This window comes from Nycticebus coucang, chromosome 21, assembly GCF_027406575.1.
Source record: "Nycticebus coucang isolate mNycCou1 chromosome 21, mNycCou1.pri, whole genome shotgun sequence".
Lineage (NCBI taxonomy): Eukaryota > Metazoa > Chordata > Mammalia > Primates > Lorisidae > Nycticebus > Nycticebus coucang.
In genome coordinates this window covers 10,749,583-10,776,290 of record NC_069800.1, presented here as the reverse complement: position 1 = coordinate 10,776,290, position 26,708 = coordinate 10,749,583, and the positions used below count along the sequence as shown (strand labels likewise).

Genomic DNA, 26,708 nt, shown 5'->3' with positions numbered 1-26,708 from the left:
CTCTCCCCGTGGCCTCCCGCCGCTCTCTTACAAAGACCCTTGCGATTACATTGGGTCCACCCGGGGTAATCCTGTATCATTTCTAATCTCAAAATCGTTAAATTAATCACATACGCAAAGCTCCTGTCAACAGGTGCAGGAACACCCACAAGGTCTGTGGATTAGGGCAGGAACAGTTCCAGGAGAGGGGTGTCGGGGGACAGGAACTGGAAGTAAGGTCCCACCCCACTCTCGGGGGCACCGAGCTTGGCGAGACTGCAATGCCCGCCACGGCCAGCAGGGGGTGGACCGCCCGTCCCGCCCGTAGCGCGGGCGCGGGTGTGGGACGACGTGGCGCCGCCTCCTCCGTGCGCCCCGGTGAGAGTACGCGCGGCCCCGCGGCGCGCCGGGTTGAGAGAACATCTGTCTGAGCGGATGAGGCACCGCCACCGCCTCAGCGCTACGCCCTCGGGACGCCAGGGCTCCAAGAGTGCAACTGTGAGTGTGACCTTCCTGTCCCAGCCCCGCCTGCTGAGGGGCAGCTGGTCCAGAGAACCGGGAGTGGGACTCTGTGTGTAAAGTGGAAACGGGGAGCCCACTGTGTCCACACCGAGGTCCTCCACACCCACGTTGCTTTGGCCGCCGGTGTGAAGCCCACTGAGTGGTTTCTCCACACTGAAGTGACCTCACACTGTTACCTGGGCGCTTGGTTCCACAGCTGTGTTGCGCTGGATTTGGGTCGGGCTCGGCCTTTGCAAGCAAGTTGGATGGCGTCTCTGCTTTACTGACGGGGTGTTGACAGCGTTGTTTATAAAAGTCGTTTACTTCCTGGCCGGGCGGGGTGGCAGCGCCTGTAGTCCCAGCTACTGGGGGGAGGCTGAGGAAGGAGGACCGCTGGAGCTCAGGAGTTTGAGGTTGCTGTGAGTTATGACGGCACAGCACTCTACCCGAGGAGACGGTGAGATTCTCACTCTGAGGAAAAAAAAAGTCTCTTACTTGCAATAATTTTATACTTCTGGGGAACTCGCAATAGCAGCATGATAAATAATGCTCTTTTTTTTGTGCCCCTCAGATTCTCCAGTGGTGACGGATTGCTAGGTCATGTTTGCCACCACACACAAAGTACTCCCAGGCATTTGACCCTAAGGAGGGACATTGTCCCAGGTGGCGACCGTTAACTCCCAAATCGGGAAATACCCAGGTCCTACCGGACAGTTCAATGCACTGGCCCACCTCCCTTCACCACGTGTTGCTGCTCGGGAAGGTGCAAGTCCCAGCAGTCTGCAGACACCTGCATGCAGGTCGGGCTTATCAGTGCAGCTCACCCTGCACCTGTTTGCTCTTCGTGCTTTTCCTCTGAGTGAGTGTGGCTGTTGTTGGACTAATGAGTCTGTCATTTAAGTGAATTACCGGAGAAGTGCATGAGAGATTAATAATTTTATTGTTATAAACAGCAATGATATCTTTTTATTTTATTTTTACAAACAAGGATATCTTTTTAAAGAACTGTTTTTTGGGGGGTTACTTTTATATTTTTATAGTAAAGTATAAGTAATGTTATTAACTAGCATAGTATATATTAAATGGATCTCCCTCTCTATAGATTATAAGGTTAAAATATATTTTTTATATTTTTGAGACAGAATCTCACTTTGTCACCCCCGGCAGAGTGCGGTGGCATCACAGTTTACAGGAACCTCAAACGCTTGGACTCAAGTGATCCTCTTGCCTCAACCTCCCGAGCAGCTGGAACTATGGGCACCCACCACAACGCCCAGCTATTTTTAGAGACGGGGGTCTTGCTGTGGCTCAGGCTGGTCTGGGACTGGTGAGTTCAGGCAATCCATCTGCCTTGACCTTCCCAGAGTGCTAGGATTACAGGTGTGACCCACCGCGCCTGGCCTATTTTTTTTAAGTGGTTATATTTTTATTTAGAATAAATGTATAATTACTATTTTATTGAGTGTATAGAGTGTCCTGTGTCTTTGGTATTATGTAGTCTAGTGTCTTATCTATGACAGTAGGTCTTGGAAGTGAATAAATAATTTTTAGATGTTGGCATGTAGGCTTACTTGGTTTCATCAGGGCTTATCTAGTAGTATCTAGTATGTACTGGTTGTTTAGGATAACAGAGGCCATTGTCATTTTTTACTTTTGTTTACAGGTTTATATCTATGGATTTTCCTTTCTTTGACATGGTAATAATGGCTATGATTTAAAGTGTTAATTTTGGGATCACAGGTGTTTTATTTTATTTTTTATTTATTTACTTTTTTTTGAGACAGAGCCTCACTATGTCACCCGGGGTAGAGTGCTGTGGTGTCACAGCTCACAGCAACCTCAAACTCTGGGGCTTAAGTGATTCTTTTGCCTCAGCCTCCCAAGTAGCTGGTAGTACAGGCACCCACCACAATGCCTGGCTATTTTCTTTTTTCTTTTTTTTTTTTTTATTGTTGGGGATTCATTGAGGGTACAATAAGCCAGGTTACACTGATTGCAATTGTTAGGTAAAGTCCCTCTTGCAATCATGTCTTGCCCCCATAAAGTGTGACACACACCAAGGCCCCACCCCCCTCCCTCCTTCCCTCTTTCTGTTTCCCCCCCATAACCATAATTGTCATTAATTGTCCTTATATCAAAATTGAGTACATAGGATTCATGCTTCTCCATTCTTGTGATGCTTTACTAAGAATAATGTCTTCCACTTCCATCCAGGTTAATACGAAGGATGTAAAGTCTCCATTTTTTTTAATGGCTGAATAGTATTCCATGGTATACATATACCACAGCTTGTGAATCCATTCCTGGGTTGGTGGGCATTTAGGCTGTTTCCACATTTTGGCGATTGTAAATTGAGCTGCAATAAACAGTCTAGTACAAGTGTCCTTGTGATGAAAGGATTTCTTTCCTTCTGGGTAGATGCCCAGTAATGGGATTGCAGGATCGAATGGGAGGTCTAGCTTGAGTGCTTTGAGGTTTCTCCATACTTCCTTCCAGAAAGGTTGTACTAGTTTGCAGTCCCACCAGCAGTGTAAAAGTGTTCCCTTCTCTCCACATCCACGCCAGCATCTGCAGTTTTGAGATTTTGTGATGTGGGCCATTCTCACTGGGGTTAGATGATATCTCAGGGTTGTTTTGATTTGCATTTCTCTAATATATAGAGATGATGAACATTTTTTCATGTGTTTGTTAGCCATTCGTCTGTCGTCTTTAGAGAAAGTTCTATTCATGTCTCTTGCCCATTGATATATGGGATTGTTGGCTTTTTTCATGTGGAATAATTTGAGTTCTCTATAGATCCTAGTTATCAAGCTTTTGTCTGATTGAAAATATGCAAATATCCTTTCCCATTGTGTAGGTTGTCTCTTTGCTTTGGTTATTGTCTCCTTAGCTGTACAGAAGCTTTTCAGTTTAATGAAGTCCCATTTGTTTATTTTTGTTGTTGTTGCAATTGCCATGGCAGTCTTCTTCATGAAGTCTTTACCCAGCCCAATATCTTCCAGTGTTTTTCCTATGCTTTCTTTGAGGGTTTTTATTGTTTCATGCCTTAAATTTAAGTCCTTTATCCATCTTGAATCAATTTTTGTGAGTGGGGAAAGGTGTGGGTCCAGTTTCAGTCTTTTACATGTAGACATCCAGTTCTCCCAACACCATTTATTGAATAGGGAGTCTTTCCCCCAAGGTATGTTCTTGTTTGGTTTATCAAAGATTAGGTGGTTGTAAAATGTTAGTTTCATTTCTTGGTTTTCAATTCGATTCCAAGTGTCTATGTCTCTGTTTTTGTGCCAGTGCCATGCTGTCTTGAGCACTATGGCTTTGTAGTACAGACTAAAATCTGGTATGCTGATGCCCCCAGCTTTATTTTTGTTACAGAGAACCGCCTTAGCTATACGGGGTTTTTTCCGGTTCCATACAAAATGCAGAATCATTTTTTCCAAATCTTGAAAGTACGATGTTGGTATTTTGATAGGAATGGCATTGAATAAGTAGATTGCTTTGGGAAGTATAGACATTTTAACAATGTTGATTCTTCCCCATCCATGAGCATGGTATGTTCTTCCATTTGTTAATATCCTCTGCTGTTTCCTTTCTGAGGATTTCATAGTTTTCTTTATAGAGGTCCTTCACCTCCTTCGTTAGGTATATTCCTAGGTATTTCATTTTCTTTGAAACTATGGTGAAGGGAGTTGTGTCCTTAATTAGCTTCTCATCTTGACTGTTATTGGTGTACACAAAGGCTACTGACTTGTGGACATTGATTTTATATCCTGAAACATTACTGTATTTTTTGATGACTTCTAGGAGTCTTGTGTTTTAGTCTTTGGGGTTCTCTAAGTATAAGATCATGTCGTCAGCAAAGAGGGAGAGTTTGACCTCCTCTGCTCCCATTTGGATTCCCTTTATTTCCTTGTCTTGCCTAATTGTATTGGCTAGAACTTCCAGCACTACGTTGAATAGTAAAGGTGACAGAGGACAACCTTGTCTGGTTCCAGTTCTAAGAGGAAAAGCTTTGAGTTTTACTCCATTCAGTAAAATATTGGCTGTGGGTTTGTCATAGATAGCTTCAATCAGTTTTAGAAATGTGCCACCTATGCCTATACTCTTCAGTGTTCTAATTAGAAAAGGATGCTGGATTTTATCAAATGCTTTTTCTGCATCCATTGAGAGGATCATGTGATCTTTATTTTTGCCTCTGTTAATATGGTGGATAACGTTTATAGACTTGCATATGTTAAACCAGCCTTGCATCCCTGGGATGAAGGCTACTTGATCATGATGAATGACTTTTTTCATGATAAGCTGTAATCTATTGGCTAGGATTTTGTTGAGAATTTTTGCGTCTATGTTCATGAGTGAGATTGGTCTGAAATTCTCCTTTTTGTTTGGGTCTTTTCCTGGTTTTGGTATCAGGGTGATGTTTGCTTCATAGAATGTGTTGGGGAAGATTCCTTCTTCTTCAACTTTTTGGAGTAATTTCTGCAGTACAGGAATAAGCTCTTCCTTGAAGGTTTGATAGAATTCTGGAGTGAAGCCATGTGGACCAGGGCATTTTTTGGTTGGAAGATTTTTTTATTGTTTCTTTGATCTCAGTGCTTGAAATTTGTCTGTTCAGGAGCTCTATTTCTTCCTGGCTGAGTCTAGGGAGAGGGTGTGATTCCAAATATTGATCCATTTCTTTCACATTGTCAAATTTCTGGGCATAGAGTTTCTGGTAGTATTCAGAGATGATCTCTTGTATCTCTGTGGGATCAGTTGTTATTTCCCCTTTATCATTTCTGATTGAGGTTACTAGAGATTTTACTTTTCTGTTGTTAGTCTGGCCAATGGTTTATCTATTTTATTTATTTTTTCAAAAAACCAACTCCTTGTTTCATTAATTTTCTGAATGATTCTTTTGTTTTCAATTTCATTGATCTCTGATTTGATTTTGGATATTTCTTTTTTTCTACTGAGTTTAGGCTTAGATTGTTCTTCTTTTTCCAATTCCATAAGATCTCTTGTGAGATTGTTGATGTGCTCTCTTTCTGTTTTTCGAATGTAGGCATCTAAAGCGATGAATTTTCCTCTCAAAACTGCTTTTGCAGTATCCCACAGGTTTTGGTAGCTTGTGTCTTCATTGTTGTTATGCTCAGGGAAGTTAATGATTTCCTGTTTTATTTGTTCCTGCACCCATCTGTTATTCAACAGAAGATTGTTTAATTTCCATGCCTTTGTGTGGGGTCGAGCATTTTTGTTAGAGTTGAGTTCCACCTTTAGTGCCTTATGGTCTGAGAAGATACAAGGTAAAATTTCAATTCTTTTGATTCTGTTGATATTTGTTTTGTGTCCCAGGATATGATCAATTTTGGAGAATGTTCCATGGGGTGATGAGAAGAATGTGTATTCTTTATCTTTGGGGTGGAGTGTTCTATATGCGTCTATCAAGCACAGTTGCTCTAGGGTCTCATTTAAATCTCTTATATCTCTGTTTAATTTCTGTTTAGAGGATCTGTCCAGCTCTGTAAGTGGGGTGTTAAAGTCCCCTGTTATGATGGTATTATCAGATATCATATTGCTCAGACTGAGTAAGGTCTGTTTCAAGAATCTGGGAGCATTTAAATTGGGTGCATAAATATTTAGAATTGAAATGTCTTCTTGTTGTATTTTTCTCTTGACCAATATAAAGTGACCATCTTTGTCTTTTTTGACTTTAGTTGCTTTAAATCCACATGTATCAGAAAATAAGATTGCAACTCCTCATTTCTTCTAAAGTCCATTTGCCTGAAAAATTGTCTTCCAACCCTTGACTCAGAGCTTTAATTTGTCTTTTGAAGCCAGGTGTGTTTCTTACAGACAGCAAATGGATGGCTTGTGTTTTTTAATCCAGTCAACCAATCTATGTCTCTTCAGTGGGGAATTCAAGCCATTAACATTTATTGAGATAATTGATAAGTGTGGTAGTATTCTATTCGTCTTATTTGGTGAGAGTCCATTGCTTAGTTTTATCTTTTGCATCAGTGTGGAGGTTTGGTTCTGTCCTTTAATTTCTGAGTTCTTACTTTGCTGCTGATCCATTGTGGTGGTCAGTGTGCAGAACAGGTTGAAGTATTTCCTGTACAGCTGGTCTTGTTGTGGCGAATTTCCTCAATGTTTGTATATCCGTAAATGATTTGATTTCTCCGTCAATTTTGAAGCTTAGCTTAGCAGGGTACAGAATTCTGGGCTGGAAATTGTTCTGTTTAAGTAGATTAAAGGTAGATGACCATTGTCTTCTTGCTTGGAAAGTTTCATTGGAGAAGTCTGCGGTCACTCTGATGGATTTGCCCCTGTAGGTCAATTGGCGCTTACTCCTGGCAGCTTGCAGAATCTTTTCTTTTGTCTTGACTTTGGACAGGTTCATCACAATGTGTCTTGGAGAAGCTCGGTAAGAGTTGAGGCGACCTGGGGTCCGATAGCCCTCTGAAAGCAGTGTGTCAGAATCTTTGGTGATGTTTGGGAAATTTTCTTTTATAATATTCTCTAGTATGGCTTCCATTCCTCTGGGGCATTCTTCTTCCCCTTCTGGAATTCCTATAACTCGTATGTTGGAACACTTCATAACGTCCCATAATTCTGACAGTGAACGTTCTGCTTTCTCTCTCTTCTTTTCTGCCTCTTTTACTATCTGAGTTATCTCAAGAACTTTGTCTTCTACTTCTGAAATTCTTTCTTCTGCATGGTCTAACCTGTTGGTGATACTTTCCATTGCATCTTTAAGTTCCCTAATTAACTGTTTCAGTTCCTTCAGCTCTGCTATATCCTTTTTATATTCTTCATATGGTTCATCTCTGATTTGATTCTGTTTTTGGATTTCCTTTTGGTTATTTTCCACTTTATTAGCAGTTTCCTTCATTGTTTCCATCATTTCTTTCATTGTTTTCAACATGTGTATTCTAAATTCCCTTTCTGTCATTCCTAACATTTCTTTATGGGTGGAATCATCTGCAGTAGCTACCTCATGGTCCCTTAGTGGGGTTGTTCTGGACTGGTTCTTCATGTTGCCTGGAGTTTTCTGCTGATTCTTCCTCATGAGTGATTTCTTTTATCTGTTTCCTTGCCCTAATTTTCCTTTCACTTCCTCTTGCTCTTTAAGTTCTCGTGCCTGTGTACTAAGGGTTACAGGACCAGAATTGTGAGAAGGTTGAAGAGCAAGAAAGGGATGAAAGAAAGGAGGAAGGAGTGAAAAGAAAAAAAAAGAAAAATAGAGAAAGGAGAGGGGGTGGGTAAAAAGAATATTGACGAAAAGAATAGAGGCACAGAAAGAGGGAGACAGAGCAATATAGGTGTACAGTAGGGTACTTTGACACAACTTTAAAAATACCGCACCTTCTGGGGGTGCCCAGTTGGGTGGTTCCCTTGAGGTCAGCAGCTCTTTGCTAACCTGATTAGACACAGTACCCCACCTCCACCAAATAGAGAGGAAAGATAGAAATGCTATAAATCAAACCAAAACAAGCAAACAGAAAACTTTATGGGATAAAATTGGGTGGAAAACCAAATAATAGCGGTAGAAACACTAACAAAAATGAAGTTCTAATTATTGAAATAGGCAGCAATGGGAAATTATAATTAAACTAGAAAAATTGAGAAAGAAAAAGGATCTGTATGGAAAAGGTTGAACTTAAAAAACAAAACAACAATCAACATCATCAAAATAAACAAAAAAAACAACCGAACCACAAAAAAAAAAAAAAAACACAACCAAAAACAAAGCAGTATGTATATGTCATTGAATATTGTCTGGGCAACACGTTGTCTTCTGGGGTATGAGATGTTAATCACAGTTCTGATACGACTGTAGGCTGCTAGTTTCTCAAACCCCAGCAGGTAGACAACTTAAATCTCTCTTCAGCCCACTTAAAAGGCACTTTGAACTTGTTCACTTGCTTAGCAGAAGCTTTCCCAGGGAAGTGCTTGTTGCTGGAATCACTGCTGAAGTGGCTATCCACTTACACTGTGTGCCAAAACTGGTCTCCCTCTGCCCCCGAGAGTTAGGGCTGCAAGGCGGCTCAGACCCCGCCCTTAGGCTACTTGGTCACTGGGTTACCACCCAATTCTAGCTCTGCGACCCTGAGGGCGGAGCTTGCCCGGGCAGATTGCTCACAATGTCTCCTTGTGACCCAGAGCCAAACACTAATAGCTCCGTCTGGCTCAGCGGCTCAGACTGGGGCCCCAGACAAAGGCCAAAGTTCTCCGCACTCCTGCTCAGGCTCTCCCCAAGGCAGTTCAGCTGAGTGCCAAGTCCAAAGACACCAAAACAGTTCACAGGTAAGGTCTTTCTGGTTTGCAGTCTCGCTGCTACTGAACTTACAGTTGCGGGCGGGTTTAGATGGATTGAACACACGCGACCACTTGTAGGTTTTCCACTGTTTTAGTCCTCCTCTTGGGGTCCAGAAGTCTCTCTCTGACTCCCTGTATCCTCTCAGGGGTGATGATAGGCAGATCCCACCAGCCAGAGATGCCTGGAGTCCTATCTCCCTAGACTCACGGTGCCCAGATGCAAGGAAGCTGTTACTCGGCTGCCATCTTGCTCTGCCTCTCCATGCCTGGCTATTTTCTTGTTGCAGTTGTCCTTGTTATTTAGCTGGCCTGGGCCTGCCTTTGTACATGTGCCTAGCGCCATAACCACTGTGCTACAGGCACCAAGCCGATCATAGGTATTTTAGTTGTAAGTTAATACAGTGAGTAAAGAGACAGGAAAGTAGGCATGTTTCATGTATAGTAATATAGATAGTAATTGGAGTAACAGGGGGATCACCCCTCCCAACACGGCTATTGTTCTGTTAGGACCATAGTGTTTGTATTTTAGTGTTAATGAATTTGTTCCTTTGAGTTGTGTTTTGGATTATGTTATTAATAGTCTGTATTTTTTAATTGGGCATTATTTGCCAAAATAATATATATCTTTGAAATTTTGGCATTTCTGGTTATGTCTTAGTAAGACATTGTTTAGTGCAGTTTGATTTTATTAAGTTTTTGTAACTTGTCTTAATTTTGTATTAATAGTACTTCAAGCTTGAGAAGTAGTATTTAAGGCTTTTGTTATAGAACAGATGAAGTAGCTAATCTGAATATTAAGACTAATAGTCATAGTAGGCATTATAAAAAATGGATAAAGGGGCTTATTTGGTAGTACTGAATAGGTGTATTATCACTATGGCAGGTGTTGGGGAGATGTCATTTTTCATTATATTTATTAGGTGTGTCTATTTAGTGTTATATGTTTTTTATATGGTGTAGGAAAGGCATATGATGTCTAATAGTGTAGTGTCCACAACTCTTAATAAAATTTGATATATGTGTTATTGTTTGAATTAAATAACTTTATATATTTTATCTTGATGGAAAGGTAGAATGTCTATATTTTGAGAAATTATTATAGTCTGATTAAGAAGATTAAGGGATGTATTGTTTTAGCTGGATTCTGGTGTCTTTTTTCTCTGTTCTGGGCCACAAATCCCAGTCAGGTGTTTGAGAGTAGTTTATTTAGGGATCTTGGTATTTTGTGTGTTTTAAAGACTTTTTATTGTAGACTAAATATTTGGTTAGTTATATTTTTCGGGGGGAGTCTTCTTCCTAAGGTCTTAGTTAGGGTGTTGTAAACAATATTTTATATGACATATGACTATATGTCTTTGGGACATTGATGAGTTTTTAATTTAAGGAAATTTTCTTGTAAGGTCTTGATTAGTGCTATTTTTAGTTAATTTAGTATGATAACTTAGGCTTGTCTGACTTAAGTTAGTTTAAAATAGTTAAAGTAGTTTAGTTGTATTTGTTAGCTGTCCTGTTTATGTCTTATTAACTGTCTAATATTTTTTCTTTTACTTGCAGAGCCCAGTTCTTTGAGAAATGGGTCATTGACTGCTTTAATTTTTTGTTGAAAAGAGAGCAGTGTGAGTAGTGGGCTTTGTAATCAGCTCTCTGTTAGGGCGGAAGTTGATGTTTGTTTAGAGAAGTGTTTTTCAACCTTTTTCATCTCATGGCACTTGAACCTATAGTTAAACTTTCATGGCACACTTAAATTATGTTGATGAAGAAAAGAGTAAAAAAAGATACTTACTGTGGTTTGAAACTTGTTTTGAAAATAATTAATGATCTTTAAAAATTTTCATGGCACACCTAAGATCCTCTCATAGCATACCAGTGTGTCATGGTGCAGTGGTTGAAAATCACTGGTCTAGTGGTTGTTCATATAGGTGGATGTTTGGTGTTGTTGTAAATGTTGATGTCTGGTGGTAAGTGGATAGTCTAAGTGGGAAAAAATAAAATTTTTATGTAGTTGAAAATATATGGTTTGAAAATTAGAATTGGTTAATATTTGGTGTTTTTTACTACCTTTTAGTATAAATGGAAGAGAAGGAATTAATTTCTGAAATATAATGTAAATTAGAAGAAGTCATTTGTTAAGAATATGCCCAGATAGATACTTTAAGAGTCAGACACAGTAGAGTTAATTAGGAAAGAAAAGTAGCTGGTGGTTTAAAAAGTAAAGAAGACCCCCCCTTTTGTTTTAGTTTTAAATGAGCAATTGACTTTGTTAAGTGTATTTTATTTTTAGGACATTTGTAATGTAGCAACCACAGTTTTTAGTAGGTAAAAGATAGTGTTTAACAAATTTTGTATTTTAATTTTATAATGGCAGATTAACTTTGAGCTTTAAACTTTTGATGCATTTATTAGTTTAAGTATATGTATAATAACAGAAATTTATGATGCTGTAAATATGACTTATACTCTGGGAGGCTTAGGCAGGTGGATTGCTTGAGCTCACAAGTTCGAGACCAGCCTGAGCAAGAGTGAGACCCCATCTCTAAAAATAGCCAGGCATTGTGGGGGGCACATGTTGTCCCAGCTACAGGAGAGGCTGAGGCAAGAGGATCACTTGAGCCCAAAAGTTTGAGGTTGCTGTGAGCAATAACACCTCAGCACTCAATCACAGGGTGACTGCATGCGACTCTGTCTCAAAAAAAAAAAAAAAAGAAATGATTTATAAATTGAGAACAGAAAACTTTGTTATTTTAGAGGTTTTTTATTATAATTAACTTATCACATATAAAATTAAAAAAGATTTTATGAACTTTCATGACTGTGAACTATTTTTGACATGTTTAAGTCCTATTTTTGTCTTAAATTTAAAAAATTACTTTAAGATAAAAAGTTTTTCTGTAAGATTTTTTCTTATGTAAATTTTTTATGAAAAGTATATATTTTTAAATTAGACTTCACCAAAATTTATTTATTTAGCTTTTTATTTTTATTTAAGATTAATATGAGTGTACAAATGATTAGATGACATTGTTTATGTTTCTAAGGTGAAGTTCAAGTTGTAGCTAAGCCCTTCATCCAGGGTATGCTGTATACCTGTACATTGTGCACATTAGGTGAGAAAAGTGTATCTTTATTTTTATGTCCTTCTTTATATTTCTCCTATTTATTAGCTTTTTATTTATTTTTTTAATCTTCCCTTTCTTTCATGAATTTTATTTTATTTATTTTTTTATTTTGAGACAGAGTCTTACTATGTCACCCTCGGTAGAGTGCTGTGGCGTCACAACTCACAGAAACCTCAAACTCTTGGGCTTAAGCTATTCTCGTGCCTCAGTCTCCCAAGTAGCTGGGACTATAGGCACCTGCCACAATGCCCGGCTATTTTTTGTTACAGTTGTCATTGTTGTTTAGCTGGCCTGGGATGGGATTGAACCCGCCATCCTTGGTGTATGTGGCTGGCACCATAACCACTGTGCTATGGGCACTGAGCCTTTATTGGCTTTTAAAAATTTTAAGTCTAAGGTTAGAAAAAGGAAAAAAAGGTTGTAATTAAGTCTTGGTTTTTTAAGAATCTGAGAGAGAAAGTGGATGAGAGACTAATAATTTTATTTTTTATTCAGAGAAAAGCCAGCAAGTCTAGAGAACAGCAAAGATATCTCTTTAAAGAGCTGTTCTGTTTTCTTGTGTTTTTTGTTATTTTTATACCCTTATAGTATAAGTACATATTATTAATGTTATTAATTAACATAGTGTATGTTAGACACATCCCCCTCTCTATAGACGGCAAGTTTAAAATGTCTGTTGTTCTTAAAATGGCTATAATTTTAAAGTATTTTTATTTAGACTAAATTTATAGTTAGTCAATATTTTAGTGGGTGCACAGAATGCTCTGGATCCTTGACTGATGCTATGGAATTCAGTTTTTTAACTTATCTATGACAGCAGGCCTTGCAAGTAAATAAGTAATTTCTAGATGTTGGCACATAGGGCATTTGGCCTCTCCAGGACCTGTCTCCAGTGTCTTGTATGTAATGGTTATTTAGGATAACAGTGGCCACCATCATTGCCATCAAACAAGGGCCATGGGCTCATGTGGGTCACACAATGTAAACAGTTCACTAGGAAGGTCAAACATTTTGTTCAACCATCCTTTTCTATTTTGATGAGGACAGAAATGTGAAAACGATGGAATTAGCTGTGTAAATTACATTTTAAAATTTAAATATGGTACATCTCTGATAACAGCTTAAAGCCAGAAGTGCTATGAATTATTGAAAATAGCCTTGGTGGTAGAAGCTATCATCATGACTGTTTTGCAGAAGAGAAACCTGGCTGAGAAAGTTGCAGCAGAAGTGTTCACTCATCTGTCGGTTTATCCATATATTTATTCAAGGAGCACACACCACCAGGCAGTGCCGTGGCCAAGGGGTGTAGAAAAGTCTTGGCTGGGCCTGGTGTGTTGTCTCAAGGAAAAAAGAAAGAAAGAAAAGTCTCGGCTGTCATGGTCCTCCATTCTGGTGAGGAGCAGACAGACGGGTACACAGATAAATGAACAATGCACTTTCAAAGTATGATGAGCAGCATGGAGAACACAAAGCACAGCAAGGAGACGTGTGGAGGTGCCCCTCCAGCAGCAGCATCTGGGCAGGCTTCCTAGAGGAGGTGGTGTGTGAGCAGTGGCTCAGTGCTGGGGACCCCCACACAGAGGAGAGGAGTCTCTCTAAGGCACTGAGGAGGAACTGGGCTCAGTATAGGTACAGCCAGAGCACCTAGACTGAAGTAGTGGTCAGATCAGGAGGAGAGAGGAGGCAAGTGGAAAGGGTGTGGCATATGGGGCCTGTTCGTTTTCTTAGGGCTGTAGAGTAACTACTTGAAGGAGTGAAGTGTGTTTTGAACTCTGTCTTCTTTATCTTTTTCATACTTTTCATATTTTCCTATATCTTTGTGCATTTTATATTGCCAATGTTCTGTCTCTGTCCAGTTAAGGCAAAAGAAGACTGGTTAAAAAAAAAAACAATTTTGTAGGGATGAGGAAGGCATTTTGCTGTTGACTTTCTGGAAGGCCAAATAATGGTAACATGTACTTATTATGTGAGTGTTTTGAAAAAGTGAGCCAAATATTTAGCATAAAAAACACCCAAGAAAGCTTTAGCTGAAGTCCTTGTCAACTGCAACAATTCTCCTGTTCATTCCTCTCATCAAACAAGGGCAATTTTGTGAGAGTTTCAGTGGGAAATCATTAATCATCCACCTTACAGTCCTGATTTGGCTCCCTCTGATTTTTGTTTCCTTAACTTAAAGAAAATCTTGAAAGGGAACTCATTTTTATTTAGTTAGTAATGTAAAAAAGACTGCATTGTCATGGTCATATTCCCAGGACCCTCAGTTCTTTAAGGATAGACTAAATGGGTGGTATCATCACTCACAAAAATATCTTGAACTTTATGGAATTTATTTGAGGAATGGACTTAATACGTTTTATCTTTTTTTTTTTTGGGGGGGGGAAGATGGAGTCTTACTCTGTCACCATTGGTAGAGTGCCATGACATCATAGCTCACAGCAACCTCAGACTCTGGTCTCTAGATGTCCCTTTGCCTCAGCCTTCCGAATAGCTGTGACTACAGGCACCCACAACAACGTCTGGCTGTTTTGGGGTCTTGCTCTTGCTTTGGTTGGTTTTGAACTCCTGAGTGTCGGTGTCGCTCGGCCGCCGGCCAGCAGGGACGAACACACCAACACAGACAGCCTTCAGCAAGTTTATTATCAGGGGCAAGCGGCTTGTCCGGGGAGAGCAGGATGGAAAAGCCCTAACCTTGTCCGGGGAGAGCAGGATGGAAAAGCTCTAACCTTGTCCAGGGAGAGCAGGATGGAAAAGCCCTCTCTAACCTTGTTTACAGCACTCTGTATATATACTCTAGGACACATCCTGTTGTCAGTTTCTTGACTTAGATATCTCTCCAATGAGCGCAAAGGGCACGGGGTGGCAAGGTTGTTGCCAGGGCGCAGCCTGCAAGCAGGTTTCCTAAAGTACGCCTCCGCCATCCTGTTTTTGTGCCTGATCGATACATTGTATAAGGGCCCTCCACATCTCCCCCTTTTTATTTATTTATTGCGAGTTGTGACCATGCCTGTCTTAGGTTGTCCCCCTTTCCGAGTATAGTCTTACCCGTCATGGAGGGTACAGGCAGCAGTGGCCTGTCCTCTGTCTTAGGTTGATCTACATCGGGGGGGATCTTACCCGTCATTGGCTACTGGTCCAGCATGCTAATCCAGATTTGGGGGGAACCTCCTGCTTGGAGGGCGAGGAGGGCCTGCTGGACGATGATGTGGTCTCGTTGTTGTCTTTGGCGGAGGGTAAGGAGAAGTTTGATGCAAAAGACTATGGCAACTAGAAGTATAATACTTAAAGCCGTGGTGCCGGCCCAATTGCGGGCATGGGAGAGCAAACTAGTTACTTTTCCTAGAATATCGCGAGCGGTAATTACTTGCACTCCAGTGCTATTGATACTAACAATATGATTCAACATTTTGCGGGTGAGGTTTTCAAATTATGCATCCCAGCTCCCCAGAAGGTAACGGGATAGTTGCAAGGAAGCATTACGCAGGGTACCATTAGGTTAAAAAATTGTGGGGGTAACACACAAGGAACTAAACAACCAAAGGAGAGGCTTCTCTCCACATCATCCACCCGCTGCTGCAAAATGTCCACTCCCTAATCGACCAACAACAGTCCCGTGCGAAGGTGTCCGGCTGCGGCGGCCCGGGTGCGCAGGGCCTCCGCAACTGAGGGGGACAACTGGTTGACAGCAGTAGCAGTGGGGACCGCCGTGGCAAGGGCTGCAGTCGCGGTGGCCGTGACAAGGGCCGCGGTGACTCTGAAGTAGCGCATCGATGTGGCTCCATGGGCGCGGCTTCATCGTGTGAGGGGTTCACTGGACGGGTGAGTCTTTCCGGGACCCACACCGGGGAGCTCTGGTCCTGTGGAGAAACACAAACTGCACCTCGGTTCCAGATGAGAACCGGGTCTGGGCCAGGCCATTGGCCGGTAAGGACATCCTTCCAGTGCACTTGCACTGGGGAGCTGGTTTGGCGACCAAGGCAGTGGCGGTCTGCTGCTGTTTGCCCTTTGGCATCCAAAGTTAAAAAATTAAAAATGAAGAAGATTGTGTTGAACGAGGACAGGCAACGAACTGCTGTTCTCACTCAGACTCAAGACAGATACAACAAAAGGGGTCACGAACACCAGACAGTACACACACTTAACAAAAGACTAACACCCGCCACTATGGTCGTGGCCAATGACCCGTGTACACAATCCCCCGCTCTGATCGCGGGCCCTCGCTTTTGTCGCGAGCTGGATCCCTTTTCCTCCCCCGCTCTGATCGCGGGCCCTCGCTTTTGTCGCGAGCTGGATCCCTTTTCCTGGATCCCTTTTCCTCCCCCGCTTTGAATGCGGGCCCTCGTTTTTGTCGCGAGCCGGATCCCTTTTCCTCCCTTGCAAGCTCTGCGGCTACCGCAGAAGTCTCCCCCACCACTTATCTACCTGGTGGGGCTACCCGGACAAACCCAGCACGGGGGGCAGCTTACCTGTCAGCTGAAAGCAGTCTCCAGAGGGGATCATGAAGTTCCCGGGTTTCGGCACCACTGAGCTCAGGCAATCCACCTGCCTTGGCCTCCCAGAGTGCTGGGATTCCAGGTATGAGCCACTGTGTCCGGCCTTATTCTTGTCTTTTAATTCCATTTTCCCACAAGCTTTCTGAAGTTTTTTCAGACTATTTCTCCCATTTGTTTAGTTCATTTGTCAGAGCCTTTAGTTTTCTTCATATAGATCTTGTACATAATTTGTTACATTTATACCTAAGTATTTCATTTTGGGTGTGCTAATGTAAATGATAATGTGTTTTTAATGTCAAATTTTACTTATTTGTTGCAGAATTTTGCATATTAACTGTATAATCTGCAACATGGCCATAATCACTTAGTTTCAGGGTTTTGGTTTTTTTATTTGGTTATTTAAAATTTTTTACATGTCATCAGTGAAGAAAGACCATTTTATTTCTTCCTACAAAATCATATTTCTTCATTTTACTTTCTTAATAGCATTAGGTAGAGCTTCCAGTATGATGTTGAAAACAGTGGTGAAAGTGAACATCTTACCTTGCTCCTGATCTAATTTGTTAAGTTTCTCACCATTAAGGTTTTTGTATGTGTTCTTCATGAAGTTGAGAAAATTCTCCTCTATTCCTAGTTTGTGGAGAGTTTTTATCATAAACCGTTGCTAACTTTTGTCACATGCTTTTTCTGCATCTACTGATAAGACGATGTGACTTACTTTGTTTAGCCTGTTGAAGTGCTGGTTACATTAATTGATTTTCAAATGTTGGACATGCCTGTCATATCTGTAGTACCTCCAACTTGGCCACCATTATAATTATTTATAGATATTAGTGGATTTTATGTGCTAATGTTTAGGTGGAATTTTTTGCATCTGTGTTCATGAGAGATAATTGGTCTGTATTTCTTTCTTTCTTTCTTTTTTTTACTTTTTATGTCTGGTTTTGGTACTACAGTACGAAATGAGTTAGGAAGTATTTGCTTTGCTCCTGTCTTCTGGGAACCATTGAGATTGGTATAACTTTTCCCTGAAATTTTTGGTAGGATTCACCAGTGAACCCATCTGGCCCTGATGGTTTCTGTTTTGGAAGGTTATTAATTATTGTTGCAAGTTCTTTAACAGATACATGCCTGTTCCAATTATTTGTTTCTTATGTGCATTTTGGCAAATCATGTATTTCAAGTGATTTGTCTGTTTCATTCAGGTTGTCAAATTTATGGTAATAAAATCTTCAAAATATTCCTTTTTTATTCTTTTAATGTTCATAGGGTCTGTAGAAATATCCCTTCTGTCATTGCTGATATTAATAATTTGTGTCTCTCTCCGTCTCTTTTTCTTTGTTATCCTGAGATGATTATTCATGTTATTGATCTTTTTAAAGAACCAGCTGTTGGTTTTGTTGATTTTCACTATTGATTTCTTGTTTTGAAATTTACTGATTTCGGGCGGCGCCTGTGGCTCAGTCCGTAGGGGCCGGCCCCATATACCAAGGGTGGCGGGTTCAAACCCAGCCCCAGCCAAACTGCCACCAAAAAAAAAAAAAAAAATAGCCAGGCGTTGTGGCGGGTGCCTGTAGTCCCAGCTACTTGGGAGGCAGAGGCAAGAGAATCGCTTAAGCCCAGGAGTTGGAGGTTGCTGTGAGCTGTGTGAGGCCACGGCACTCTACCAAGGGCCATAAAGTGAGACTCTGTCTCTACAAAAAAAAAAAAAAAAAAAAGAAATTTATTGATTTCTTCTCTAATTTTAATTACTTTTATTTTCCTGCTTACTTTGGATTTAATTGGTTCTTCTTGTTCTAGTTGCATAAGATAGAAACCTATATGTTTGATGGATGGAGTCTTCCCATGGCTGTGTTGGCCACAGCATGCCTATAGCTTTCATGGCCTCTCCACATGGTCATCTCCATCCTTCCTCCAATGCCTCCCTCCATTCGTTGTTCTTATCTGAGGACCTTGATTATTTCTTTAAAGCAACTTTATTGAGGTATGACTGGCAGACAGTAAACTGAACATGTTCAGATAGAAAAACTGACAGTTTTTTTGGTGTGACTTTCACATATAGCACAAGGGCACAGCTGTGATTAAGATTGTAAATGTGCCCTCCTCCCACCCTTACCCGCTGCTATTGAGACACCCCCAAGAGCATGAATCTGCTTCAGTCACCAAAGATGAGATAAATTTTATGGGATCTCATGTCAGTACAACCATACAGTACGTACTTGGGGGTTTTGTTCAGTTGTGGTCTGTCTTCTTTCACTCAGTGTAACTGCTTGAAAGATCATCCCTATGCTGGGATAGCAATACTCCATACTTGGAGATTCACCCCTTTGTAGGGGTGTCAATAGTTTATTCCACTGGACCATATTCCATTGTGTTTGTTTGCCTGTTCTCCTATAGATCGGCATTTGGGTGTGCTGGGTTAGGGACACTGTCCTAAGGTATAGAAAGATGACAAGCTGAGTCCTGTTGCCTAGTGTCCCCCTGAGAGAGAGGCTGTCCAGACACTGTACCTTTCCATCCCTTGGTAGCTGGCCCCAGCTGCTTCTACTGTCCCCAGATGCTTCTACTGTCCCCAGCTCCATGTTTGCTATGGAGCTGAGCCAGCCCCTGTCCTTCAGCCAGTCAAGACCTTTCCTTTCTGCAAGCACTGTGTATTTACCCCTAAACCACTGGATACATAGATCATGGTGCTGAGGAGGGCTCTGTTACTGCCATTGAGTGACTAAACCAAGCAGAGATGGGCAGGACCAGGGATGACTCATGGCTCAGCATTAGTGGACTAGGAGCTGGGCACAAGTGCCATGGGGCAGCATCTCTCCTGAGTCCAGAGTGGGAGGGTACATACAGTTCCAGAGAAGTACAAGTGGGAAGGAGCGTGGGGTTAGGGGATAGGGTCAGGGTCATGAGTTGGGGATCAGGGTCTAGGGTCAGAGTTTAGGGTTAGGGTTAGGGATTAGGGTTGGGTTAGGGTTGTGTTAGTGTTAGGGTTAGGGTAAGGGTTGGGGTTAGAGTAGGGATAGGGTTAGGGGTAGGGGTTGGCGTTAGGGTTAGGGGTTAAGGTTAAGGGTTAGGGGTTAGGGTTAGGGTTGGACTTGGGTTAGGGGTTAGGCTTGGGGTAGGGTTAGGGGTGGGGTTAGGGTCAGGATCGAGGTCTGGGTCAGAGGTTAGGGTTAGGTTGGAGTGGTTTTTTGTTCGCATTAGGGCTAGGGTTGGGGCTGGGTTTGGGGCTAGGGCTAGGGTTTAGGGTTAGGGTTTAGGGTTAGGGTTAGAGGGTTAGGGTTAGGCTTGGTGTTAGGGTTGGGTTTTGGGTTGGGGGTTAGTGGTTAGGGTTAGGGCTAGCACTAGGTTTAGGTTTAGGGTTGGTGCTGTGGTTGGGGGTTTGGGGTTAGGGCTAGGACTAGGGCTGGGTTTGGGGTTAGGGTTAGGGATTAGGGTTAGGGTTAGGGTTTCTGGGTTAGGGTTAGGGTGTTAGGGTCAGGGTCAGGGGTATGGTTAGGTTTATGGTTGGGGCTAGGGTTGGGGTTATGGTTCGGTCTAGGGCTAGTTTTAGGGTATAGTTAGTGTTAGGGTAGGGTTAGGGTTTTGGTCAGTAAGTGTTAGGGTAGTGTTAGGGTAGGTTTTGCGTTAGGGTTATGGTCAGAGTCGGGGTCGTGGGTTCAGGGTCATGGTGTCAGGGTCGGGGTTGGTGTTAGGGCTTGGGGTTTGGTTGGGTTTAGGGTAGGGTTGGGTTGGGTTATGGTTGAGGTTGGGGTTAGGGTTAGGGTTGGGTTTAGGGTGGGTTAGGGTAGGGTAACGTAGGGTTGGGTTATGGTTGGGGGTAGGTTTAGGGGTTAGGGCTAGGGCTGGCGTTGGGATTAGGGTTAGTGTAGGGTTGGGGTTTGGGTTATGGTTGGGTTGGTTTTAGGGTTAGGGTTGTGGTGGGGGTGGGTTAGGGTTAGGGTTGGGTTTAGGGTTAGGGTTAGGGGCTGGGGTTAGTGTTAGGGTTAGGGGCTTGGGTTGGGTTAGGGCTAGGGCTAGGGTTGGGTCTGGGGTTAGGGTTTGGGATTGGTGTTGGTGTTAGGGTTAGGGTTAGGGGTTAGGGATAAGGGTTTGGGTTGGGGCTGGGGTTGATGTTGGGGTTGGGTTAGGGTAGGGTTAGGGGTTGGGGTTTGGTTTGGGGTTGGGGTTGGGGCTGGGATTGGGTTAGGGTTAGGGGTTAGGGTTGGGGTTGGGGTTAAGGAGTTAGGGTTATGGGGTTAGGGTTAGGGTTAGGTTTGAGGGTAGGGCTAGGGGTTAGGGCTAGGGCTAGTGTTAGGGTTAGGGTTAGTTGTAGGGGTTAGGGTTGGGGCTGGGGTTAGGGTTGGCGTTAGGTGTTGGGGTTTGGTTAGCTTTAGGGGTTGCGTTTGGGTTAGGTTTAGGGGTTAGGGTTAGGGGTTGGGCTTGGTGTTAGGGGGTTAGGGTTATGGGGTTAGGGTTAGGTTTGGGGCTAGGGCTAGGGGTTAGGGGTAGGGCTAGTGTTTGAGTTAGGGCTAGGGGTTAAGATTAGGGTTGGAGTTGGGGCTGGGGTTGGGGTTAGGGTTAGTGTTTTGGTAGGGGTTGGGGTAGGGGTAGGGTTAGGGTTGGGGTTGGTGTTGGTGTTAGGGTTAGGGGTTGGGGTTAGGGGTTGGGGTATGGGTTAGGGTTGGGGTTAGGTTTAGGTTTAGGTGTTAGGGTTAGGGGTTAGGGTAGGGCCAGGGCCAGGGCCAGGGCCAAGGCCATGGCCAGGGTTTAGGGTGAGGGTGGGGTTGGTGCGGGTGTGGGGGTTAGGCCTAGGGCTAGGCATAGGGGTTGGGGTTGGGTTTATTATTAGGGCTAGTGTTAGGGCCAGGGTTAGGGCTAGGGTAGTGTTAGTTTTGGGGTTAAGGGTTAGGGGTTAGGGCTATGGGTTAGGGTTAGGGCTAGTGTTAGGGCTTAGGGGTTAAGCTTAGGGTTCGGTTTAGGGTTTGGTAGGGTAGGGTATTGTTAGGGTTAGGTTAGTGTTGGTTTTGGGGGTTGTGGTTAGGGTTAGTGGTTAGGGTTACGGTTTTGGTTAGGGGTAGGTGTAGGGGTTAGGGTTAGGGTTTGGTAGGGTAGGGTATGGTTATGGTTAGGTTAGGGTTGTGGTTGGGGGTGGTGGTTAGGGTTAGTGGTTAGGGTTAGGGTTTGGGTTAGGGGTAGGTTTAGGGTTAGGGCTAAGGCTTGGGTTAGGGCTAGGGTTAGGGTAGGGGTTAGGCTAGGGGTTGGGTTAGGGTTAGGGTTTAGGGGTTGGAGTTGGGGTTAGGGTAGGGGTTAGAGGTGAGGGTAGGGTTAGGGTTAGGGTCAGGTTTAGTGTTATGGATTGGCGTTATGGCTAGGGTTAGGATTAGCGGTTGGGGTTGGGGCTGGTGTCGGGGTTAAATTTAGGGTTTGGGTTGGATTTAGGAGTATGGTGTAGGGTTAGGGGCTGGGTATAGGTTTAGGTTTAAGGGTAAGGGTTAAGGGTAAGGGTTGGGGCTGGGGTTTGGTTTAGGGGTTAGGTGTTAGTGTTTGGGTTAGGTTTTAGGGTTAGGGTTAGGGTCAGGGTGTTAGGCTGTTAGGGTTAGAGGGTTAGGGTGTTAGGGCGTTAGGGTTAGGGTTGTGGGTTAGGGTTGGGGGTTATGGTTAGGGTTAGGGTGTTAGGGTTAGGGGTGAGGTTGGTTTAGGGTTAGAGGTGTGGCTGGTGCTGGGGTTAGGGTAGGGTTAGGGTTAGCCTGGGTGATAGAGCCAGCAAGATCCTGCCACTAATTAAAAAACAAAAAAAACTTATGTAAAAAAATTAAAAGTGTACCAGTTGATAGACGTTGCTTCTAATACAGATTAAATCTAATTTAATCAAACTAAATGCATATTTAGTTGTATAAAGATACCTTAAGTTTGGCAGAATCCTTTGGGGGTATAAGTAAGTATCTGAAATATATTAAAAAAATAAAGCTATAGCTCTGATTTGATTGTTGAATTCCAGGCAATGTGGATCTTCCTGGGATGGGATAGGAAGAGAGACTGGAGGAGATGACACTGACCCGCGTCTTGAAGGGTAAGTTGGATGCTTGGTTTTCTGTCTATTTCAGCACCAACAGCCAGGGCTAAAATCCAGGTTTTTGAACTTTGGCTCCCCTGACTGACTTCCATCTTGAACGTGAAAATGTTGCTTGAAGTACTTTAAAGGCATCTCCGGTATGCCTCTAAAAAAACAAAAACTGTTCTTGATTTTTTTTTCCTAAATAGGGCAGATCTACAAAGTTGGAAAGAAGAGGAAACACCAAAAATAACTTTCCCCAAGTAGAGAGAACCAAACACATATGGGAAGATGGAAATAGTTTTAGATGGCCCAAATAACACCGTGATGTGAAAAGAACTCCCCAAAGCAGAGGGAAGGATTAGAAAAAGCCACAGAAATTGACTCAAGATGTTACGGGAATGACTGGCTGTGACAGTTGGGGCATGCAGCAGACCCTGAAGTGGGGGGCTGAGGCCTTGCAGCTTTTTGTATAGAAGTTGAGGGGATGGCTCTGAAAACATTCATATCTGATCTTTTTCGTGGAGATTGCATTTTTTTCTTGGAAAGTCAGAAATTCTGGCTCTCTTCTAGAAATTCTAGGGAGGGGAAAGGAGCAGAATCATACATTACATGAAACCCAGAGACAAATGACTCAGCCATTTCTGCTCCCCTGGCAGGAGTTTTGTTTTTTCTCTGGCATGTGGGGACGAGCCACCTGTGGGCTGAGGCTGCGGCGAGGCCACAGGGGCCGTTGAGATTAGGCTGAGAGCCTCAGCTCTCTGGGCCCCGGGCCCCAGGCCAACTGACCAGCTGGCCGCCCTGCCTGGGACTTTTGGGCAGCTATCAGCCAGCTGGACAGGTGCTTGGTGCCAGGGCTGCCTTCCTTTGCAGGAGAGTCAATGCTGATGGCCAGAAGGAACACAGCCCCACCAAGACAGGAACTGATCTGACCTGGAGAGCTGCTCTTCCACACCGCACCAGCTTTCCTTTTGTTACTGACAAGCTTCTGTGTCCTCTTATGATCGCATATATTCAAGTTTCTCACCCCTCTTTCCTATGCTCAGAGCAGTTGTGGATTGAGTGTGCCCTGTGGGAGCAGTGGTGGCTACCACACTGAGCTGCGCTGACCTGGTCAGTCCCCAGTGTTCTGAGCCGTGGTGTGCTCCACTACCGGACACCTCTCCAGGGCCCATATGGCTGGCTGGCCTGTGTATGTCCCCCACAACAGGTGAATACGGTGAACTTGTCTTCTGTCTGCATCTGTGATTTCTTTCCTACCATCCATTCACTGATGCTTAATTTCCTACTAACTCACCCTAAACTCTCCTTTGAGTCACCCCATTCATCCCTCCCTCTCCTTAAACAGCCTCAGGGCCAGGGTTTCCTTCTCTCTTGGCCTTTCTCACACTGCAGCTTACGGTGCTGCCTTCCTCTGCCTGTCTTGGCAGTGTCCTGTGGGCGGATGGTGCCCCTCTCCCCGCTGAGCATGGTGATGTAGAATGGTGCAGACAGCACCACGTGGAGGGCCTAGGATAGCCTGTCACTTGGGCCACAGCCAGACTCGCAATGGGTTTTGAGAATTGGCAAACCAGTGACATAGTATTTCTTGGCCTCTCTACTCAGCCTGCTTGGATGGAGAAGGCCCTCCTTGCTCCCTGCTTTGCTAATCAGTTTACAAAGAAGAAGGAAACCAAGGCCGCTGTTCCCAGAGGGTCCTGCTTACGGACTGGCTGCAGCTCTCCCTTCCCCTCTGTTCCTTCCCATGTTTGCTTTTGTTCCCTGGCAATTTTTGAGGGATTATCTTTCCTCCTGTGAGAGCACATTTATATGCAAATAACTAAAGTTCTCTGGCTTATTCTCTGACACAAGGCATTCTCAGATCCCACCTTGGGAAACACTAACTCAGAATCAACAATTGAAATGGAACAACAAATTGAAGCAGCTACAGTTTCACCACTTAAACGAGTGAATGGACAGACCTTTGTTGAGTATCCGCCACAAGTGAGAAGCTGTGTGTACAAAAGCAGCACAGTAGAGGATGCTGTCCTCATGGAGGTAGAGTTTCTGGTCTAGAGAAAGAGATGATAGAATCTGCACTAGGAGACAGGAACCCAATGCTCACAGAGAAAGTCGGGGGCACCTGATGAGAGGGTTGTAGGCCTGGAGAGGACACCTGGATGTGAATCCCGGCTTTGCCGAGGACTAGCTGTGGACCTCACCATGCTTCAGTTCCCCTCACTATAAAATGGAAATAATCGTGCCTACCTCATGAGACCGTCTGAGAATCACACAAAGATTCTCCTAAAGCTGCTGGCATGGAGTCAGTGTGAAATAAATGGAAGTGAGTTGTACAGAGGAGACAGCATTTGACCTTGGCCTTGGGTGCAATTTGGGCATGCGCACAGGGAGGGTACTGGGCCATCTCAGTGCCTCAGACAAGAGAGGGCTTCCAAAGAAGCAACAGATCCTCTTCTTTTGGGCCAACAGGACTTAATGGTGCCAACCCTTAGTGACAACAGTTTTTCAAAATTTCTCTTTAGGGGTCACTTCCAAAGGTCTGCTCGGCCCTGTCCCCTCACTCAGGCCATGTGTACATGTGCTGCTGCTGACTCTGCCAGGGCAGGTGGTGGACATCTGGCCACAGGGCTTCCTACAGCATTCCCAGCCTGGACAGCTGGGAGACTCCTTTCAGAAGAACCTTGGGGGAACTAAGACTATACCTTTTATTTAATCTTGGCACTTTCTGTTTCATAATAAAAACATATGTTTAACAGCAATGTATACTGTTAATCTTGTGATTAGTTTCTTAACCCTCAACCATGTTTTGTACTTTATTTTGTTACATTATATACTTGTAATGTATACTTTGAAATCTTTTGTTTTAATGTCTTTTTAAAAAATTTGGAATGTTCTAAACTTGAAAGGCAATTGAATATAGTATGTTGAAAATCTGAACAAAAATTTCTCTTTAATAGGCTTTGGAAACAACTACTAAAGAAAAATGCTAACAAAAAAAGACCTGAAGCTCATGGGATACATCGTGGGAAGACCTGACGGTGGCCACCTGCGTGGGGATGAACAGTGTTGAGGGTGTCCAGGCAGACTTGCCCGACAGGGCCATTTCTCCCCAAGATGGCTAGGTGGCGACAGAAGCACACGAAAGTTGTGTGGATGTGCCCGTCCCATGTCATCTCTGTACTGGCAGGCCGCCCTGGGGCCTGCCCTGCTCGCCACGGTGTCCATCCCTCACCCCACACCCACGCAGCCATACTCTTACCCCTTCCTGCCTTTCTCTCTTTAGATTTCAAATAGGGAAAGACTAATATGTCTCAGAGGAGTAAATGCCCTGAGGAGCAGACATGTACAGAATATTATATAGAAGTAGCAAGTCTCATACGAATAGGTTGCTACATTTGAGAAATGCACGTTGTCTGTTAAGAAGTCCTACTAGAACCCTAGAAGTTCCCCTTAAAACTAAAACCTTTAGCAGGAGTGGCTGGGCTCCTGTGGTCCCAGCTCCTCCAGAGGCTGAAGCAAGAAGATTTCTTGAGCCCGGGAGTTGCAGGCTGCTATGATCATGTCACTGTACTCCAGCCTGGGGACAGAGCAAGATCCTATCTCAAAAAAACAAAACAAACAAACAAAAAGTAACACAAAAAACTCAAACCCACCTAAACACAATTCAAAAGTTCCAAAGTTTCTAGGACTATATCATGTACTTGATTGGGGGTGGTGGTGGCGTGAAATTCAACCATGTTGTGTGGGAAGAGCATGACTTTGCCATCACACAGCTCTGGGTTCAACTCCTACCTTCAACACGAACAGCCACATGGCCTCAGAAATTAATCTCTGAACATCAGATTCCACTACTATGCAAGGCAATCAATAATTGCACATGCACACACACGGCATGTAATATGTGCCCAACTGATCAGTCCCTTGCACTCTGCTCTCTAGTGTAGGAGGAACACAACATGTGGCTACCCACATAGAGAAAAGGGGGATGTGTCTGAGCCAGCTTGCAGGAACATTCCCTGGTCTGGGCAGGGGACTGGGGGGCTGGAGGCCTGCATGACTCTAGGCACGGGGAATGGTACCTAACTCACAGGCCTCAAACACGTGAAACTTTTGGGGAAGGAAACAGAGGTGGCCCAAGACACGTTTATTATCAGGTGAGGGAGAGAGTTCAACCCAACAGATACTTGTTGAGGGCTTAGTATGTGTGAGGCACAGGGATGAGCAGGAGAGGAGTTGTCACCCCCTAGCAGGAAATTATCCTGGTGGTGAAGCTTCCTGAGCAGGAGTAGGATT

At 43.5% G+C, this 26,708-nt stretch overlaps 1 long non-coding RNA gene across 2 annotated transcripts; it reads left to right on the top strand.

The window, feature by feature from the left end:
• Window positions 1-365: 365 nt before the first annotated feature.
• LOC128574070 (uncharacterized) lies at window positions 366-25,346 on the top strand. 2 transcript variants are annotated; one of them, XR_008376602.1, is made up of 5 exons: window positions 366-477; window positions 22,362-22,433; window positions 23,289-23,625; window positions 24,267-24,452; window positions 24,938-25,346. It is a non-coding gene; the product is annotated as an uncharacterized LOC128574070 (long non-coding RNA). The 2 variants fall into 2 exon arrangements; XR_008376603.1 differs by having other exon boundaries at window positions 22,625-23,625.
• Window positions 25,347-26,708: the final 1,362 nt, after the last annotated feature.